Consider the following 9207-nt stretch of genomic DNA (forward strand, 5'->3'; position numbering starts at 1 on the left):
CCAACGTAAGTCTCAGTTTCAGCCTTTCTTGGATTTTGGTCTTAAACGGTTAAGACATAAACTCAAACTCTAGATCTGACTTCTCTAAGACCACTTAATCCATAAGGTCGAGACCTTTAAGACTTTGCATGGTTGTAAAGGTCCCTAATCACTCTAACACCTTTCCTTCTTCCTCATAAAGTCCAGATCTCATGCATGTCTCAATATTCACATCCAAGATTGGATTTTTATGAACATACAACTCATTTTACCTTGAAATATGGCAGATCTAGGCCAATGGAGACCATTTGCTCATAAAGTCTCCACCATGGGACCAAAAACCCTAAAAATTGTTCCAAGAAGCACAAATCACAAATGACAAGGAAAGCTTTGAGCTTTTTACCTCAGAAAGAAGCTCCAACCTCTATAGAACTCGGATCTACTCTTGTCCACCAACGTCTATCTCCTAAAATGGCCTCCTCTTCTCTTTCACCACCTTGAAATGGCACTTTAAAGCTTAGAACACACACACACACAATCTAGGAACGAAGGGTAGCTCCCTATTAGGGTTTCACTCTCTGAAATGGTGGCTGAGGATAAGGTCTTAACATTCCTTTTATAGTGTACAAGCCACAAAGTAGGATTTGCATCTGGGCCCGCTACGCCCGGCGTAACCCTGGGTACGCCCAACGTACCTAGGCGAGTCCACGTACAACTTAAGCGGATGAGTACGCCCAACGTACTCATTTGCCTTAATATTTCTTTTAAGGGTTTAACTTGACAACTTGGAAAAGGATAAGGGTTTAAGAGATGCACCTGAATTAAGGGATGTTACCATTCTCCCCCACTAGAACCAGACTTCGCCCTTGAAGTCTCATGCCGCAAACAACTCCGGATGCTGCTCCCACATCCCTGACTCCGACTCCTAAGTCAGCTCTATGACATCCGCAAAATCACGGCCAGAAAAGACCGATTTTGTTTATGCTTTGTTTGAAAATCTGAGTAACATTTAAAATAAAAGTGTTGCGGAATTTGTCCGAAAAGAAAATATGATAAAGATTTATCAAAAGCATTTCCATAGAAAATGTATTTCATTAAAAGACTTGGGATGTCATGTTCGTACAGATCAAAAGCATAAACTGTACAATATAAGCCTTACTACATTATTTCATATCTACAGGCCTATATCCGTAATCCCTCGTCCAAACATCATATCTATGCTTAAGCGCCACTACCTGTAATACATAAAACTGAGTGGGTCAGGCTTGGGAGCCTGGTGAGCACATAGGGTTTTCAACCCACAATAAATAAGTTTATTAACTTTATCAAACCAAACAAACCTGATTACCCATTCTCGTTATCCTTACTTTACGTCCCTAAGACATCTAACACAAGGGACATAGTCTAAGGACTATCATCGGGATAGACACTACTACTAAAGGGATTCCTCAGCAATAAATGTCCTTAAGGCAACCATGTGGGGGATGGAGTACATCTGGATAACACACAATTCAAATAAACACATAGTTCAAATAAACACCTACAGGATGCGAGCCTGCTAGTGTTCCACTGGACTGTCTAGAATAGTCCGTGGTCATCATCTATACTCCGCTAGATGACTGGATCATCAATATCATCTATAACGAGGCCTCTCATTACTTTATTTTGTCACATAACAACTATTACATCTACCCATGTTTTACCCAACACATTTTGTAGATATAAAACACATATACAGTTTAAATCATTGAAAACATGTATAAAACGTTCATCCAGCGTAGATAACAAGTATTCAAATAATATGCACACATAGCACGTAATTTATATAAAATACTTCATATCTATGTGTAAGCTGAAAGTAACTATGCACTCACCTGATTAGGTGGTGAGTCGGCACTCGGACAACACTTCGTTACTCTTAAAACAATTTCCTCGACAAAACCTAATATCAATATGACTACGGTTTAGTCTAACGATAACCGCGATTAATTAATGGTCCAGCTATTATTATTATTATTATATAAGCGTTAAATAACACTCAATATAACTCATAATAATATCCCAAATACTTATTATAAGGTCCTAATAACATTACTATATTAAAACATAAGCTATACTAAAGATAGGTTAGGCGTAGCTCACTTACAACGGGTTTTCTCGAAAACCGGGCTTCGCTGGAGCAGCATTCCCGAGTCGAAAGGCTCTTTTCTCGGGACTTCGGGAGCCTTGGAGCTTCCTTCGGGTGCTAGGGGGTTTACCTAGGCTTTTAGGGGGGTTAGGGAGGCTAGAGAGAGAAACTAGAGAGAGGAAGTGAGTTTGGTAGGTGTGAAGAGAAGGCTAGACCCGACACCTCTATTTATAGTGAAAATATCTGATGGACTCGCTGAGTAGGGGGACCTACTCGCCGAGTTGGTGCATGTGGCAACCTTCTGGTGGTGCCACGTGTCCAATGCTGGTGGTGCCACGTCACCCCTATCGCGTATCAGCCTTCAAAATTAGAAAAATCATAACTCTCGCATACGATCTCCGTTTTCAATGTTCTTTATATCCACGCATAGGTAAAATCAAGATCTACAACTTTCGGTTAGACTCCATCGGCTAATTCTCGACCGATCTCAAATTTAATAGTAGGAGGCGTTTATACTGTTAAATGACCGCGACGAATTCGTAACTCCTTCATACGAACGCCGTTTTCGTCCATCTTTGTACCGTTGAGTTCCTATTAATGAGATCTTCAACTCTCATTTAGGTCGCGTAAGCCAAAAACCGCTCGAACTAAAATTCGAGTTTCGGGTCGTGCACTGCTAAGCCGAATCTTAGAAAAATCATAACTTCCTCATACGAAGTCAGATTTGGGCGTTCTTTTTATCGATGCTCTTAGTTTAACATATTCTACAACATTCATTTAGATTGCTAAGGCTAAATCTCTTTCTATCATAAATTCACTATTTACGCTTCCCGGTGCCGTGCTGGTTTTGCCGTAAAACTTCGACGGGCCATAACTTCTTCGTTATAACTCGGATTTCGGCGTTCTTTATATGTACGGAAACCTTGAGACATATTCTACAACTTTATGTAGAGATATAGGGATTATCTCACACTTTAATTTTGACGCTTATTTTTATTCTTTATTTATAATTAAATTGTAAGCACATAAATACACATAATTCACATAATACTCAAATATTTCATCTTTATTACTTCAAAAAGAGTTACAATAATTGACCTAGACTATTACATCGTCAAAAATGCTTAGACCTGAAACCCAGACGTTACAATTCTCTCCCCCTTAGGATGATTCCATCCGGGAATCATGCATCAGCAAGCAGATGTGGATAGCGACTCATCATGTCATCCTCTGTTTCCCAAGTGAGATTCGGCCCATTCGAAGGTTTCCATCGGACTAGCACTAAGTCGACCATCTTGCGTTGTAACTTCTTAGTCTTACGGTCAATAATTGTCTGAGGCTCTTTAATCAGCCTCTTATTCTCATCCATTCTTAACTTTGAGATTGGAATTATGTCAGGAACATCTCCCGTGAATTTCCTCAAATAACACACATGGACGGTGTTATGAATACCATTGAGTTCACCGGGCAATTCCAACTTGTAAGCTTGGTTCCTTATCTTCTGAAGAACTTTGAACGGTCCAATAAACCTTGGACTCAACTTTCCTCGTTTCCCAAATCGTATAAGTCCCTTGCACGATGAGACCTTTAGCCAACCCGAATCCCCAACTTCAAAGGTTATCGATCGTCTTTTCTTGTCAGCATAGCTCTTCTGACGATCTTGAGCTGCTAACATTCTTTCCCTAATCATCTTCAACTTCTCAGCAGTCTCATGGACTATCTCGGGGCCCATAAATTGCTTCTCTCCGGCTTCTAGCCAACAAGACGACATACGACACTTCTGTCCATACAAGGCTTGATAAGGTGCCATCTTGACGCTCGAGTGAAAACTATTGCTGTAGGAAAATTTTACCAGAGGTAAGTGCTCGTCCTAATTCCCTTGGAATTCGAGGGTACATGCTCTCAGCATATCTTCCAATGTTTGAATCGTTCTTTCACTCTGACCATCAGTTTGTGGATGATAAGCAGTACTCAAACACAACTTTGTACCCAACTCCTCTTGTAGACTCCTCCAAAACCTTGACGTGAAACGACTATCACAATTTGATACGATCGTAAGAGGAACACCGTGAAGTCTTACAATTTCCTTCATGTAAGCATTTGCGAGCTTATCCATAGACCACTTCTCGTTGGCTGCTATGAAGTGTGCACTCTTGGTGAAACGATCCACGACTACCCAAATCATGTCGTGTCCGTTCTTCGTCCTGGGCAGTTTAGTAACAAAATCCATGGTGATGTCTTCCCATTTACCCATGGGAACAGGTAAGGGTTCTAAACTCCCATACGGTTTCTGATGTTGTACCTTAACTCTTGCACATGTCACACACTCGGCCACATACTTTTCAACATCGAGCTTCATCGTCGGCCACCAATAGTAGGGTTTTAGGTCCCTATACATTTTAGTGCTACCCGGATGAATTGAGTACATGGTCTTGTGTGCTTCTTCCATCAGAAGGTCTCTTATTCCTCCCGTCTTAGGTACCCAAATCTGATCCTGGAATACCTTCAGTCCTCGACTGTTTGTTCTGAATACTAACGTTTTGCCCAAATGTTCTTCCTTTCGGTCATTCTTCCCTAAAGCTTCTTCCTGAGCCTTCCTGATACTTTCCACAATCGTCGAGACGACTCCAATTCTCAACGCTCTTGGCCTTTTCCTTTTAAGGTTGAGTTTCCGACTGAGAGCATTAGCAGCCACATTTGCGTTACCTGTGTGGTAAAGTATCTCACAGTCGTAGTCCTTGAGTAGTTCTAGCCAGCGTCGTTGTCTCATGTTCAACTCCTTCTGATTAAAGAGATACTGGAGACTCTTATGATCAGTGAAGAGCTTGCACTTCGTGCCGTAGAGGTAATGCCTCCATATCTTTAAGGCAAATACTACCGCTGCCAACTCCAGATCATGAGTGGGGTAGTTCTTTTCGTGCTCTTTCAATTGTCGAGATGCGTATGCTATCACCTTTTCTCTTTGGGTCAGAACACAACCCAACCCGACTCCAGATGTGTCACTATAAAGCGCAAAGTCTTCAACTCCATCGGGTAGAGAAAGTATCGGTGCTTCACATAACTTCTTCTTTAGCTTCTCGAATGCCTCATCGTGCTTCTCACTCCAAGTATACATAGCTCCTTTGTGGGTCAACATTGTTAATGGAGCAGCTATCGAAAAAAAGCCTTGGATAAATCGTCGATAATATCCGGCTAATCCTAGAAAGCTTCGAATCTCCGTGGGACTCTTTGGATGTTCCCAATTCATTACAACCTCGATATTTGCGGCGTCAACCATTATCCCTTCCTGGTTAACCACGTGACCCAAGAACTGGACCTCTCGTATCCAAAAGTCGCATTTGGAGAACTTAGCGTAAAGCTTCTCCTTCTTTAATACTTCCAATACTTCTCGTAGATGCTTGCCATGCTCCTCCTGGCTTTTTGAGTAGATGAGAATGTCGTCGATGAACACTATCACGGATTTATCGAGGAATGGTTTACAAACCCTATTAATCAAATCCATGAATGCTGCTGGAGCATTGGTTAGTCCAAACGACATAGCCAAGAACTCGTAGTGTCCATATCTCGTTCTGAATGTAGTCTTCTCGATATCCTGATCTCTCACTTTCAGCTGATGATATCCTGACCTAAGATCGATCTTTGAGAAGTAGCTTGAACCTTGCAGCTGATCGAATAGGTCGTCAATCCTCGGCAATGGATACTTCTTCTTCACCGTTGCCTTATTCAGCTCTCGGTAGTCTATACACATTCTCATGCTTCCGTCCTTCTTCTTCACGAATAACACCGGAGCTCCCCAGGGTGATGAAACAGGTCGAATGAAACCGTTGTCCAACAACTCCTGAAGTTGCGTCATAAGCTCCTTCATCTCCGTCGGTGCTAATCGTTATGGTGCTTTTGCTATCGATGTCGTTCTTGGTAACAAGTCTATACGAAACTCCATTTGCCTATCAGGTGGTAATCTGGGAAGATCTTCGGGAAAGACTTCCGGATAATCACATACAACCGGTATATTCTGCACCTCTTTCTTTTCTTTCTTAGCATCAATTACGAATGCCAAGTATGATACACATCCCTTGGACAAACATTTCCTGGCTTTCATCAGGGAGATGATTCCACAATTCACTCTGCGTTTTTCCCCATACACCATAAATGATTCCTTTTCGGGTGGGTTCACCCTTACTATCTTCTTTCGGCATTGAATCTCAGCATCGTTGGCGCTAAGCGAATCCATACCCAAAACGATGTCGAAACCGTTTAACTCTATGGGTAATAGCTCTTCGTGGAATTCGTTTCCGTTTAGGTCAATGACGATGTTCCTAATACGATTACTAACAGGTACGAATTTGCCACTGACAACTTCTACAATCAGGGTATTATCAAGTTTTTCTATAGGCAATGCTAATTTCCCACCAAATTTATGCGACACAAAAGAGTAGTTGGCTTCGGAATCAAATAGTATATTTGCAGGCAAACCAAGAAAGGTACCTGAAGCGACGTCTTCTGCCTCCTTCGCAGCCTCGAGCGTCATCTGGAAGGCTCTCGCCTTCGGCTTCGGTGGTATGTTGGGCCTTCCCGCATCTTTCTTCTTTGGGCAATCCTTAGCAATATGCCCTTCTTCACGGCACTCGTAGCACACTCTCTTGTTGGTGGTGCACTCATTGGCATAGTGCCCCGTTTTCCCACACTTGTAGCAGGTTTCTTCCTCGCCACATTTTCCCGAGTGCTTCTTCTTGCACTTCTCACACCATTTAAATTCATTTCCTCCTCCGAACTTCTTTGAACCGAACTTGCTCTTCTTTTTGTTGGGTTTAGCAGATCCTTCAAATTTCCTCTTCTCGCCAACCTCGACTTTGCTGGCAGCTCTTCCCTTAATCATATCCTCCACAGACTTGGCATCCCAAATAGCTGCCTCCAAAGTAGGTGCCTAACACACTGGCACCGCGTACTCCCATGGTAATCCCTTTGTGTACTTATCAATTTTCGTCAGCTCATCCGGAACAAGACTCAAGGCAAACTCCATCTTTTTTGTGAAGTTGTTCGTGTATTCATCGATTGACATGCTTCCCTTCTTCAGGGTTAGAAACTGGTTCTCTAGCTCGAGCAGGTTTTGAGCTGAGCAGTACTTTCGTTTGAATTGCACCAGAAATTCTGCTCATGTCAGTTGCAGGGGCTTGTTGGGGCTTAAAGTCTTCCCCAAGGTATTCCACCAACGTACAGCGCCTCCTCGAAACTGACGCACTGCAAACGTGATCTGTAGCTTTCCTCTGCAACCGCACGTCATGAAAGCTAACTCCATTTCCGAGATCCAATCCATGACCCCGATTGGATCTTCCTTTCGCGTGAAAATCGATGGCTTGCAAGTCTGAAAATCCTTGAACTTGCATCCATTTCTCCCGACTCCGTCATCTTGGTTGTTTTGTTGGACTATTGGTGGGTTGACTTGACCAATAGTTCCAATGTGGTCTCCCTTCTCAGTCTGCCCTTTGTTCAACTCGGGCTGTTCGATCTAAATAGTTGCTTCCTCTCGATTTTGCTGGAGCAAATGTATGGTTTCCTCCATTTGATGATCCAACATCACCTGGATCATCTCTTGCACTCCAGCCATCGTTATTGGCTCAGCAGCAGCTTCCACAACCGGTATTTGCTCAATCACTGGGGGTTGGTTTCTGTTCCGATTTGCGTTCACGTTTCCGCTACGGGTTCTTTCCATCTTGATCTATACACCGAATAAGGTGAATTTAGATCTGATGTTCAAATCATCCTCATCTCTCCGAAACGTTTATATGCTAGTTCTAATATCGTAGTCGTACGTTTAGAATCCTAAACACATAAGGTTTCCAGATCCGGTCGGCAACAGACCATAGATCCGAACAATTAACAGCATATCAGGCACAAAGCATTTAGCACATAAAAGCATTTTAGGCATAATTCCTAAAATAAGCTAGTGCTCACACCTCACAATCATCGCTTAGCATTCTAAGTTTAAGTCTAGAAATCTTACAAATTCCTAGTTGGCTTAAACTAATGCTATGATACCAACTGTGACATCCCCAAAATCACGGCCAGAAAAGACCGATTTTGTTTATGCTTTGTTTGAAAATTAGAGTAACATTTTAAATAAAAGTGTTGCGGAATTTGTCCCAAAACAAAATACGATAAAGATTTATCAAAAGCATTTCCATAGAAATGTATTTCAATAAAAGACTTGGGATGTCATGTTCGTACAGATCAAAAGCATAAACAGTACAATATAAGTCTTACTACATTATTTCATATCTACAGGCCTATATCCGTAATCCCTCGTCCAAACATCATATCTATGCTCAAGCGCCACTACCTGTAATACATAAAACTGAGTGGGTCAGGCTTGGGAGCCTGGTGAGCACATAGGGTTTTCAACCCACAATAAATAAGTTTATTAACTTTATCAAACCAAACAAACTCGATTACCCATTCCCGTTATCCTCACTTTACGTCCCTAAGACATCTAACACAAGGGACATAGTCTAAGGACTATCATCGGGATAGACACTACTACTAAGGGGATTCCTCAGCAATAAATGTCCTTAAGGCAACCATGTGGGGGATGGAGTACATCTGGATAACACACAGTTCAAATAAACACATAGTTCAAATAAACACCTACAGGTTGCGAGCCTGCTAGTGTTCCACTGGACTTTCTAGAATAGTCCGTGGTCATCATCTATACTCCGCTAGATGACTGGATCATCAATATAATCTATAACGAGGCCTCTCATTACTTTATTTTGTCACACAACAACTATTACATCTACCCATGTTTTACCCAACACATTTTGTAGATATAAAACACATATACAATTTAAATCATTGAAAACATGTATAAAACGTTCATCCAGCATAGATAGCAAGTATTCAGATAATATGCACACATAGCACGTAATTTATATAAAATACTTCATATCTATGTGTAAGCTGAAAGTAACTATGCACTCACCTGATTAGGTGGTGAGTCGGCACTCGGACAACACTTCGTTACTCTTAAAACAATTTCCTCGACAAAACCTAATATCAATATGACTACGGTTTAGTCTAACGATAACCGCGATTAATTAATGGTC

The sequence above is a fragment of the Lactuca serriola genome, chromosome 7 (assembly GCF_051521515.1).
Source record: "Lactuca serriola cultivar US96UC23 chromosome 7, Lser_US96UC23_V15, whole genome shotgun sequence".
NCBI lineage: Eukaryota > Viridiplantae > Streptophyta > Magnoliopsida > Asterales > Asteraceae > Lactuca > Lactuca serriola.